This window comes from Furipterus horrens, unplaced genomic scaffold (genome assembly GCF_987537825.1).
Source record: "Furipterus horrens unplaced genomic scaffold, mFurHor1.1.pri manual_scaffold_6, whole genome shotgun sequence".
Classification (NCBI taxonomy): domain Eukaryota; kingdom Metazoa; phylum Chordata; class Mammalia; order Chiroptera; family Furipteridae; genus Furipterus; species Furipterus horrens.
Genome location: NW_028327176.1, coordinates 166,809,225 through 166,821,337, shown reverse-complemented (window position 1 = coordinate 166,821,337; position 12,113 = coordinate 166,809,225). Strand labels below are relative to the sequence as shown.

General features: G+C 35.8%; 1 protein-coding gene across 1 annotated transcript in view; it reads left to right on the top strand.

Moving 5' to 3' along the window:
* EPB41L2 (erythrocyte membrane protein band 4.1 like 2) overlaps positions 1 to 12,113 on the top strand; it is a 212,835-nt gene that overhangs the window by 116,290 nt on the left and 84,432 nt on the right. The window lies entirely within an intron of this gene.

Genomic DNA, 12,113 nt, shown 5'->3' with positions numbered 1-12,113 from the left:
TGATTTGATTTCTAGGTCAGTTTGTTACAAGTCTATACACTAAAATTTTGAATTGTGTTCTGGGTGCTTAATTTCTGAGCAGGTGGATAAACAGAATTCTACCCCACTTTTCTAACTCAGGTCCAGAAATTTAAATCTGTTTTTTTCATGTTATTTTTCTATTTCTTGTTGCTTTTCCCCTTAGACTTTTGTGTTTCAACCCTACAGTGATATTCTATTACTCTTTTGTATTATAATACAGAAAATAATGTTCTGTGCTTCCTGCCTGCTTTTTCTTCCTCTAAAATCAAAATTCCTATTTCCTCAAATGTTCACATCTTTCAGCTAAGTAGTGTGCTGGTCGGCAGTTTACATGAATGACTTCAGTGTGTGAGTGGTTACCTGTACTGCCTTCTATTATAATAGAGATTTGCATTTCAAAAGAAACCTGTTCTCTAAAGAATCATAAATGGTAGAATTTCACTAGTGAAGCCAAGGAAAATGAAAAAAATTAAGACAGTTGGTAAGGATGTTAGAGGGCTGGATTTGTGGCATGTTTGGGGTCAGTTGGATACGTTGCTGGCAAGGAGATGGGCCTCAGGGCCACGCTTGCCAACACTTCCTAACTTTTCTGCTTCTGAATCCCCATGTTTCTCTCTGATACTTGACAGTTGTTTTCCTCATATAGTTTAATTAATTAAGATGGTATGTGTGTTTGAGGTCAAATGAAGTCTCAAAAAGTTCATCCCTGGCCCAGGTGAACACAAACCTTGTCACTTTCTCTTCTGTTTTACCTCAGTTTGTTGGTCATCTACCGAGAATGGAAAACTTTTACTTGGGAAATATGTCACACTCAATGGAAACAGTGTCGCCTCAGATCAATATGTTTAAAACTTGAGATATCTCAAAAAGAAAAATATTTTATTCTCAAATTGCCCAGAAGTTGCTTGTCATTGAATTCAAGAATCAGAAATTCAGGTGATGCAGTATAAGGAAATTATTGTTCCTAAGAAACTTCTCAAGACCTCTCTTTCTATCAAATGCTGTTTCTCCCCCTGTTTCATAATCATCAAAAAGTAAATATTTATGTGATTAAGATTATTCTGCATTACAACTTGACTTCCACTTTGGTCAGTTGTAAAAAATACTCGGAATGCTCCTGGTCAGGAGAGGTAAGTGTTGTTTCATTGAGCCTGGTTTGTGGTAAGATCTGCAGTCAAGTGGCTGGCTTGTGTTTTTGTGTCTGGTAATTTCTTTTTCAAAGCTAGTCTCAAATGTAGTTGTCATTAAAAACTTGCCAGATAAATTTTATATTACCAGGCTGTATGAACCAGTCATTTATAAAAGACTTTAAGTGAAAACTTGAGCAATTGATGTGTCTTGTCCAGCAGGACCTGCAGAGGATGAAAGTGAAGTTGCCTAGCCAGATAGAAAACTGAAAGCTGATGAACTTGGAGTGTGAGGGCAGATAGTCTTCACTCTGGGAGAGGAGATCTGTTTGCTTAGCTTGGTATCAACCTTGCCTCATGGTCAGAACCTTGGTTAAGCTTTTTCAAAATATGGGAGCACAGAGGATTTTTAGGGCAGTGAAACTACTCTGTATGGTGCTATAATGGGGAGAGGTAATGTCATTGTACATTTGTCCAAACCCATAAAATATACAGCACCCAGAGTGAGCCTTGATGTCAGCTGTAGAATTTGGGTAATTATGATGTATCAGTGTAGGTTCATCAGTTGTAACAAATGTACCTCTCTGTGGATGGTGCTGATAACGGGCAAGGCTATGTGTGTGTTGGGGTAGAGGGCATATATAGGGAAATCTCTCTCTAACTTTAATTTTTCTGTGAACCTAAAACTGCTCTAAGTAAACATCTAGTTTAAAACTTAAAAAAATACAGATGCACAGGTGCCACCTTTGAAGAGTCATTAAGTGGGTCTATGCCAAGCTCAAGCATCTGTGCAGCCCGGAGCTAAGAACTGCTTGGAAAGGCGATAACATGGTGTCTGCCAGGGCACTCCCTGGAGAGCACCTGCTTCCAGATAGAAGGTGAGTTCTTCAGTCAGCTCCTTGTTAAATATTAGCATGGCTGGTGGGAGTTTTCCCTCAGTGATAGGAAAGGGAGTGTAGTAGAGTCCTTACATTAGGACTGTAGGAGGTCTCTTTAAGTGTCTGAGTTCACTCACTCAACTTGGCATTTGTTTCCTAACTAATTAGTTGCTGAATTTGTCTGGCTATGATTTGCTTTGAGCAATGCCCAGAATACAGTAAGAGCTTGATAAGTATTAGCTGCAGTTTATTATCATTATATTTTAAAACCCTGATTATGATTTTTTTAGGGATCTTATCATTTTTCTTGAATTTTTGATGAAAATACTTAAGTGCTATGCCTTGGATAAATACCTAATATTCTTATATTTTATCAATACTTAGTGGGTTGGAGACCCATAATGTAAACGCATACCACTTATATATGAGGAGGGACCCCCAAAAATGTGGAATTTATTGATTAAAAATTGTGTATGTATTCTTACATGTTGAAATTTCAGTCACCTTCAAAGTACTCTTTATTTGATGCAGTATACATATTGAGATGTTTTATTCCACTGCTCAAAACAGTTTTTGAACTTGTTGATTTTGATGCTTTTTAGTGCTTCTGCCATTTTTTATTTCACCTCTTACACTTTGGTAAAATGTTTCTCTTTGAGGACTTTTTTCATCTGGGGAAACAAGCAAAAGTTGCTCAGGTGAATAGGGAGGGTGGGGCACAGGGATCATGCCATTTTTGGTCAAAAACTGCTGAACACTCAACACAGTGTGGGCAGGTGCTCTCATAAGTCACCCATCATGAAATGGACAAACATGTTGAAAGAGCCTTCCAAAAAAAAAATTCACTGAAACCATATGCAGCCTCTCACAACACCGCCAGCTGGTGCACTGATACAGATGGGTTCCTAGAACACTCACCTAGTGAGAGAAGCCTGTCCAATAAGGCACTCACCCTCTAGAAGATACTTACAGGTTTTTTGGGGGGAGGGGGGAATCCCCCCTTGTATTCATGATGGTCTTTGTGATTTAAAGTACTTTAGTGCTTAGACTAAAAAAATAAATTAAAAAATAACAAAAAACCTTCAGTTAGTACTTTTATAAGTAAGAAAATAACCACAAGATTTTAAAATAATACACTTTCTATTGAAATTTTGAATCAACTAGTCCCTAGTGTCAGAGGGTATAGGCCCATGTTGGAGAAGCATTGCTCATTACTGGTTGAGTTAAAAACAGAAGAATGTTAAAAGATGAGTTTATTTGCTTTACCACTAAAATAAACTCTAGAAATAGAAATACAGTTGGATTTTGTATATGAGAAACTGCACGCTATTTGGTTGGAGCAAATGAAGATTAGATGATTTTTCCTCATACGCTATAATACCATCCCATTAAACTTTTATTACCAAAGGAAGGCATTTAAGGGACCACACTTTATAAACAGCTGAGCAACTGATGTGTATTAGAAGCAGGGCTGTTTATTATTCCATATCATTTAGTTAAAGCCAAAATATAAGTATACTACCTTGTATAAAATTTGCATGCAGATATTTACATGTCATCAACAAATAGGGTTTGCTTAACAAGCTTCAAGATCCATCACCTTAGGGGTTTGAGGAGGTTTTCTGCTGCTCCATTCCAGAGCTTGGTTTTGGGATTACCCTGGGTCCAGCATATTAGTGAGGAGAGTGGGAACTGGTTTTTGGAAGAGCCTTCTGCAGTATGGAGACAGAAGTCCTGTGAGAGGTGCCCCGCTGTTGAGCTAGCTGCTTCCTGAGTCCTGAAAACAGATGAAAACCTGAGGGTTTTAGGAAAAAAGAACTGTACCAATCTTCAGATGTGATTATGGATGAAAAAGTAAAAGCTTAATATTTTGTCTTTTAAAACTAAAAATTAGCATTTACCGGTATTTGCTTTGGGGGAAAAAAAAAAGCACAAGCTAATAGACTTAAATTTGTGCTTGACAGTATATTTGCTTATTTGTGAATAATATTGGTAGCAGATTTCTGTCATTTTTGCCATTTCCCACATAGGATAAAGATGGAACATCTTTTTCTGTCTTGTTTGCAATCACAGCTTAACTGATTGCTTATGAGAGGAATTGTGTGCTCAGTTTAAGAATTCTAAAACATTTCAAAAACCAACAGTCTCGGGTGGAAAACCATTCCATTTGACTACCTCATTTAGACTTGGAAGCATTGTGCCCAAGAAATAGGGTCTTACTATAATGTGTAAGAATGGCAGCACCTCTGTCCTTGAGTTAATTAAGGTATGTATGTGATTTTATTAAAGGCGAGCCTACAAGCTTCTCGCTACATTAGGATTTCCTTTAAAATTATTGCAGAGTACAGTGACTAGAGGGTATTGTGCAGTCTGTTCTGGCCTAGAGTTTGCTTTTGTTTTAGTAACAACCTTTTTATTTTTATTTCGAGCCCTTAGAACTACTTTGAATACTATTTTATGTCATTCATGTCAACAGCACTGCAAAATGTCCCCAGTGTTCTATCATAATTCTCTGAATCCCGCGGACTGGAAAAGAAATAGATATTCTATAATGAACTGTGAGAGGTTTTATCTATTTTACATTCCCTTTTTGTAGCCTACTTAAGGAATACTACCTAAGAGAAATCTTTAAAAAAAAAATTCTCGGTAGTGATTTATAAGAACCCTACAGGCTTGTAGAGCTTGGATAATACATGTTCGTTGGTGTCTCACTGTCATCAGTGGATGTACATATATATATACAGTTTGCCTGGTCACTAATGAAAAATAAGTTTGAAAATTTTTCAACTACTTAACAAAAGAAGATACATATGTGTGTACATGTACATGTGTATGTGTATACATGCATATATTTTATGTCTACATATTTATATGTTTTATGTATAATATACATCTTTTTGGGAGTAACTGGAAAATTTTTCAAACTTAATTCATATTAATAATCAGGAAAACTTTACTTAAAATCTTTCTTTACTATAAGTGACTCATTTACTTCTGGAATTAAAATTTTAAAACCTACACTCTAAATCATTGGATGTGGTTTCTTCCTTTATGTTGGGGTTTGAATGAACTTTGGGATGCAGGTGTGTTGATGGCTTACGCACATGGGTAGGAAAAGAATGATCTGATAAATGATGACCTTAAACTGTTTGGACACTCTTTTTCCTTCTGTATAGTTTTCTTTGATTTCCTCCACCCTCCATGACAATGTAGCAGTTGTTGTGTTTGCTCTTTACATACCTTTCTTTCCTTGGCCTTTTATAATTTGCATAGTGTAGTTTAGAACTAGCGCAAAATACATAGTTCAGGGGCTGTGATGTATGGATCTCATTGTGTGCTTCCCGGCACTGTCTCCTCAGCACACAATAACTGCAGTGTGGAGGAACCTACACTGAGACAGTGATGGTGTTTTGTCAAACGCCAGTGGTGTGTGACGTTGACGGCAATCTGCCGGGTAAGCAGTTGTACAAATTCCTTCAAGTTGAGAGGCCTCCAGAAATGTCGTGTTTTGGATTCGGTAGTGAATGCCACAAATAATAGCACAGGCACGGGGGACTTTGCCCTGCGTCTCTGATTCTAGCCTGCCTTTCTTCAGCTGGGACTGCTGTAGATTGCTTTGCCTTTATTTTATTTTTTTTAAAGTTCCCAAAGGCAAGTCCTTCAGTCCTTGAATAATACACTTTAAACCCATCTGAATTGTCTTGTTTTGTCTGTCTCCTTTGGATATCTCTAATATATTATGCAATCTTTCAAAGGGGAAAAAATTCTGATACCTGAAAAGTAGATTGAAGGACTTTTTTTTTTTAACTATTGATTTTACATTTCTGGTCAATGGTGTAAGTGGGGTTAGGGAGAGGCAGATGGGGAAAAACAGATTGTAAAGCTTGTTGACATTTAAAATATAGAGAGTAAGATTTCTCTTTGAAGTGTACTTGCAGAGTTTTACTAACAGTTGTATGGTTTTAATTGTTTAATTACTTGCTGCTTTATTACCAGAATAGAGACTTACACAGTTCATCCTCTATATAGATTCTGCCTAAGAAGGGATACAAAGCAAAGGCATGCTTCAGATTGTAAGAGGAAATTAACAGTGAAGCGGATGTCTTAGTGAAAGAATATGTAGAGATTCTGCAACACATCACAGTCCCCCTTCTTCATAAGGCCTGCTCCTAGGAGCAAGGGGCAGATTGGCTTTCCTGCTTTTGTCATTCCTCTGGTTCCCAAGAAATAATTGGAAATGATCTATATTCCTAAGGAAAAGTTTTAGTACAGTGTAGAATTGTGAAAATAAAATGTGGGTCTGTGGCTGTTCTTGTCCCCGATCTGTTTGGTAGTGTGTGTTTGGTTTAATTTTATGAATATCTATGGGTTGCTAGTCCATGAGTTAGATCCAGCAGATTGCATAATACTGTGACCACAGGCCTGAATTCTACCCTCGACTCTGCCAACTTTTTGGCTGGCTTCATGGCACCAAGCCATTCCATCCAACAGATATCTTGGCCTGCTGGTGAGCTAGTTACTCAACGAGGTGCTGCCATAGGAGACTTACTTTTGCTTAAGAAACCCAGTCTCCAGAAGTAATAAATCTCAAAAGGAGTAGAGTGTGAGTACTGTAGATGTGAAGTAAAAGTGCAGGAAGGAGAAAGATGGATATTTGAAGATTGGACTAGGCTTCATTAGGAAGGAGTCTTTAGAGACTTGTTTAGAGGTAGGGTTTCAGCAGCTGGAAAAATTTAGGATATTTCTTGGCAAATCAGTAGTTGTTCTTATCTGGGTCAGTACCCCCAAATTGCTATAACAGCTACATGTATTGATGTCTTTGGTGCAAAATATCTGTGTATTTTGCTTAGTTAACAAATGTTTATTTGTAGCACTTTCATGCAGTAGAATTTAAGTTGTTTGTAAAAAAAAAAAAAGAAAAAGAAAAATCAAAATAATGATAATAGGAGAAAATAAGAATTGAATTTTTTAAAAGAAATCCAGGAAGTCAGACTGGAAGTTAGATCATCTAAACTCTGTACCCTCATTTTCCTCATTTGTGAAATGAGGTTGGGTGACATAACTGAGAAGTCTTTTAATCGTATTTAAAATCAATTATTATTTGTAGAGCAGCTCAGAAAGGTCCCGTGATTTCAGCTGCCTTTTAATGAATCCATGTAATGTGCCAACCATTTTAAAGACTTTAAAATACACTTTAATTCTCTTATCTCCATTATGAGGTGAGTCATTGTACTTTAAAGAGAGGAAACTGAGGTATAGCAAAGTTAAATAACTTGTATGCACCTACACAGCTATTAAGAGGTGGGGCTAATGTTCTTGAATTCTATTATGAGTTATGCCTTGGTTCCTGTCTCCGAAATGATGAGAGTTATTATTTACCGAGTGTGTTGTGAGCAGTGTGAAGGCAGAAGAGAAGGGAGCCAGGGTGGTACTACTGTCAAAGCATAGGCAGGCAAGTTTGATTGCACACTAGTACTTATAAAAAGAAATAACTTGGGACATTTAATATGTAGCATTTAATATGTGTCTCCTGATAACCTGATATGCTATTTTGTTTGCTTCCAAAACCAGATCAGTTTTAGGTGTTTTCTTGAATAACTTCTCTGGATTTTCTGTTAGTTTTCTTGCCTAGCTTATGTTTCTTTCCCTCTTGCATTGAAGATTTTATTCTATAATTTACTTATTTTTTTTTCAGGGTATTTGTTAAAAAGAAAGTTGTGTCTTTCTTTGGGCTTGCTTAATGTGTACTTCCCTCAGTAGATGGGGTTTGGGGAGTAAAGCATATTAGTTTTTCCTTCTTGCTAAGAGGAGCTGTCCCAGGAAGACCAGCCACTCCACTTGTTACTTGTATCCCTTCCTCCCTCAAGCTGCAGTCTGTGGACATAGTATTCATACCTGACCTGCTTCCCTCTCATTTGCCCCTGTGAGCATCAGGGGACATAATACCTTGGGGGATGCCTTTTGTACTTCTCAGTGGCCTTTATATGTATCACTGTGACTTAACTGCATAAAGGCTTTAAAAAAAAACTTAGTCTTAAATTTGTTTCCATACGCATTTTTATATTTGAAACTAAAAATGGTAAGTTATCTTCTACTGTTTTGTTTTCTTCCTCCTTGTTGATCTTCTCAGGTTTCTTTCTTTCTTTCTTTTTTTACATAATCATGAAGCTTTTTGGAGTATCAGTGGATTTTTATTCTTTTAATAGGATTTTTAATTTTTTCCAGTCCTTTTTTATTTCTAGTGATCTCTTATCATTTCATCTGAACATAGTAAGTTGTCTTCTATTTCATTGTTCTCTTCCTCTTTTTTTGTTGTTGATGTTCTCAAGTTTATTCTTTACATCATCATGAAGCATTTCAGGGTATCAGTGGGTTTTATTCTTTCAATATAATTTTTAATGTTTTTATAATCCTTTTTTTAAATTTCCAGTCATTCTCTTATAATTTTATCAGAATATTGTCTCTCTGAAGGACTTTTCTCCTTCTCTTTTAAAAAAAGCAATGATTTCTTGCATACTTTTTTGAATGCTAATTGTTTTCTAATATTTCCTTCTGGCTTCTGTAGCATATCATTTTATAAAAACAAAGCCTGTTCATTATTTTAAAATAATACATGTTAAAACATTTTGAATGTTAATGAGTGTAAATCAATTAATGGAATAAGTGATTATAGATTAATAGATTTTATTTTATCTGGCTAGAGAACCATTCAGTTTACTTAATTTGAGAGGTTTAGCATTTATCAACCAATATGTCTTTTAATATTCCCTCTTCCTTATTATTTTCTTCATCTAGAATTCTGATGAGATATAGGTAAACCTTCCTAATTTTGTCTTTCATGCCTGAAAATTCTTTAACATTTTTCATCTCTTTGTGATTTTTGTACATGTTGGATAGTTTTTTAATCCCATCTTTCAGGTCCCTGTTTTTTTTTAGCTGCGTGAAACCCTGTGCATTTGGTTTATAATTTAATTATTACAGTTTTTGTTTCTAGATGTTCTATTTGATTCTTTTCCAAATCTACTTTTTGATACTTTTCCCTTGATGATATTTTAAAATTTCTTTTTTTCTTTAAATATAGAAAACATACTTATTTTGTGTTCTGTACATGATAAGTTCTGTCCTCTACAGTCTTTCTAGGTCTGATTCTGATACTGTGTCTAACTCAGTAATAGCAACTGGTTTTTTTGTGTTTGATTTTTTTATTACATTTGTTGAAATTTTATCCATGGAAATTATTTGCTTCTTCCAGACATCTGGGCACATTCAATACAGTTTACATATACCTGGAGCATCTCATGAGACCAGTGGAACATATTTTGGCAAATACAAGTCTGTTCCCTGATACCTGTGGCTTTCACTTAACTGCCTTCTCATTGTCTTTTCCTCTGTGTTTGTACTACTATGCTCTGTGACTGTGTGTGTGTGTGTCTCTACATAAGTCTGTGAGTACATCTTTCTTGTATTTAAACTCCATGTAGGAAGATGTGATTGTATTTGGTAATCTTATCCCCAGAGTAAGACATTGTCTTTGGGTAGAGCTCTTGTATCAGGCTAATCTCATAGGCCATTGATCATTTGTCTTTGGATAGTTGGACAAGCTACCTAGTTATAGGACTTCTTTAAAAGGTGGTGATGGGGTGCTTCCTTTTTATTTTCTGTCTTGGTCATTTGAATGTAAAGTTCCTGACACCGTGTATATCTTACTTATTGTTGTTTCCCCAATATCTTATCATAGGAACTAATCCAGATTAGATGTTAGATCAGTATATATTGAGCTTTTTAGACTGGCAAGCTCTTGTGGTCATCAGAGAGTAGGACAGTGTATCAGAGTCATATTGCACGCCTTGTCCATTACGGATGGGTTACTTTGTTCATCTGTTGTATCCTTCAGTATCTTTATAATAAAAATTGGCTCTCTTGGAGCCTATAAACATCCGAAGTAAACATTAAGTTCTTTTGAATATTCTGTTTCTCTGCCTTAAAAAAAAAAAATCATGTCCTTTTAAGGTTCATTTCAGATGTCACAGTCTTAGTGAAGCTATGATTTTTCTCACAGTCATTCCATTCTTGGTGTTCCCATAGCACTTTGTACATGAATCTTTCAGTACACACCTCACAGTATTTGTTGCATTTTTGTCTTTCCAGCCAGACTTTGAGTTCATTGAATGTGGAGATGTTGAATGGAAGCTTAAATGATATGTGTGTCAGTTGGGATCTTATCAAGCATTTTAAATATCTGTTTCCTGGAGAGAGAAGTAGAGGATAGTAGAGACGCAATCTGAGCATCTAGAAGATATTTTGACAGTTTTTCAGGTGTAGGCTAGTGAAAGAACAGTTGGGAATGGAATTCAGCTATGAATTGAGTAAGGCTCTTAGTTTGGCACTTGGACGTACACTATCTTACTGGGTTAATCTGACCCTCACAGTGAGCTGTGGGCCGGCAGTGATCTCACTTTACACTTTACTTTAGGGCAACTAAGTGGTTTGTTCATTGTCACATTCATCTAGTAAATAGTAAAGTGCTTACAAAATGTTGGGTAAGGGAGGGACTGGGTCTGATGCCAGCTCACACTGATGCCCTGCTCTGCTGCCAGGCCTCCCGGCACTGCGCTATGTTGGTGAGCTTGGTGGATGTTTTCCTTTTAATCTTAGGGGAATTCTGTCTATGAGAACATGTTTCTATTTTTGAAACTGAAACCAGTGAGAAAGTATGGTTTATTAACAAAAATTGACTTTACACCGGTGTTGGAATGTGTTTTCCTTTTGAACGGAGGTATATATTTATAGACAACAGTTGTCTGAAATATCTTTTCCCCCCTCATTTCAAATAGCATTATAACCAAATGAAATAGTAAGATCTCCTTTTGACTCTGTTTCAGTAGTTAGCTTATTTGAAAGTAGTTGTCGTTATAGTTTGGGTTTCATAGAAATAGTAGGTTTGTTTGAGAGCTATATCTGATTAAAGGTCAACTTCCTACAAAAGCGTCCATTGACTTTTTAGTATCTTTCTAACTAAGAAGAAAATTCTTTAGAATAGATAAAGTACCCTCTGTGACTCATTTATACCTCATAATAAATGCATGGTTGATGATAATCTAAGATAAATGTGTCAGGAGCTATAATAGTTGGCTCCCTTTGTTATCTCAGATAAGGGAAGTTCCTAATTACAAAGCAGACACTGAAAGTATAGCTATGATCAGTCACCATGACCCTCAGTGGGTGAAATGTCACCTCATTTAAAGTAAGTTTGTTACGTAAGGTATTTGTTTCTAGCTCCTGTTATGCTGGGCTGTCTTTTTCTACTCACTGGAGATTCAGGAGTAAACAGGGAAATTAATGTGAGAGAAAACAAATTCTATCTTAGATTATTGATTACCTTTAAAATATTCTTTACTATTATTTGCAACCAAATCTTCTTACATCTATTCCAAGCTCCTATAAAGAAGAAACAATGGGTTTTATTGCACATTTAAGAAAATAACTGTCATGATTTGAACTACCCTCTTCTCATAAAATTAATTTAAAATATATCCAAATTTAGTTTAATTATATAGGTTAATAATTGCATGCAGATCAGATAATAAAATTCAGAGCCTTTCATTTTAAAAGCTTAAAGCAAAATTTCATATAAATGAAATTAGTCATTTTTCATGTTATAAAACAATAGGAGCCAGTATTGATTAGGCACAGTTTCTAGGCTCTCTGTATGTATTAAAATTCAATGGTACTCAACACACCCTTTGTGGTAGATGTCATTATTCCCCTTTCACAGATGGACAAATAGAGGCAGTTAGAAGCTGTGTCCTGTCCCTGGTAATATAGCTTGTAAGTAATGGGAATGCATTCAGAACTGTGGTATTTGGAATCCAGATCCCAATATGCATATTTACTATACTGTATTTGTATGTACCTTAAATGCGTGAACATATAAACACATATCTTAAATGTACTTAGTTATTTAATTTTCTGGTATGTAGCAATATGAATAGCACATTGCTTGTTATGTTGAAATGTAATCTGTGTGGCTTTCTTCCTCTTTACTATTCGAATTAACTTATTTTTTTAAAGGACTATTAGTATTAAA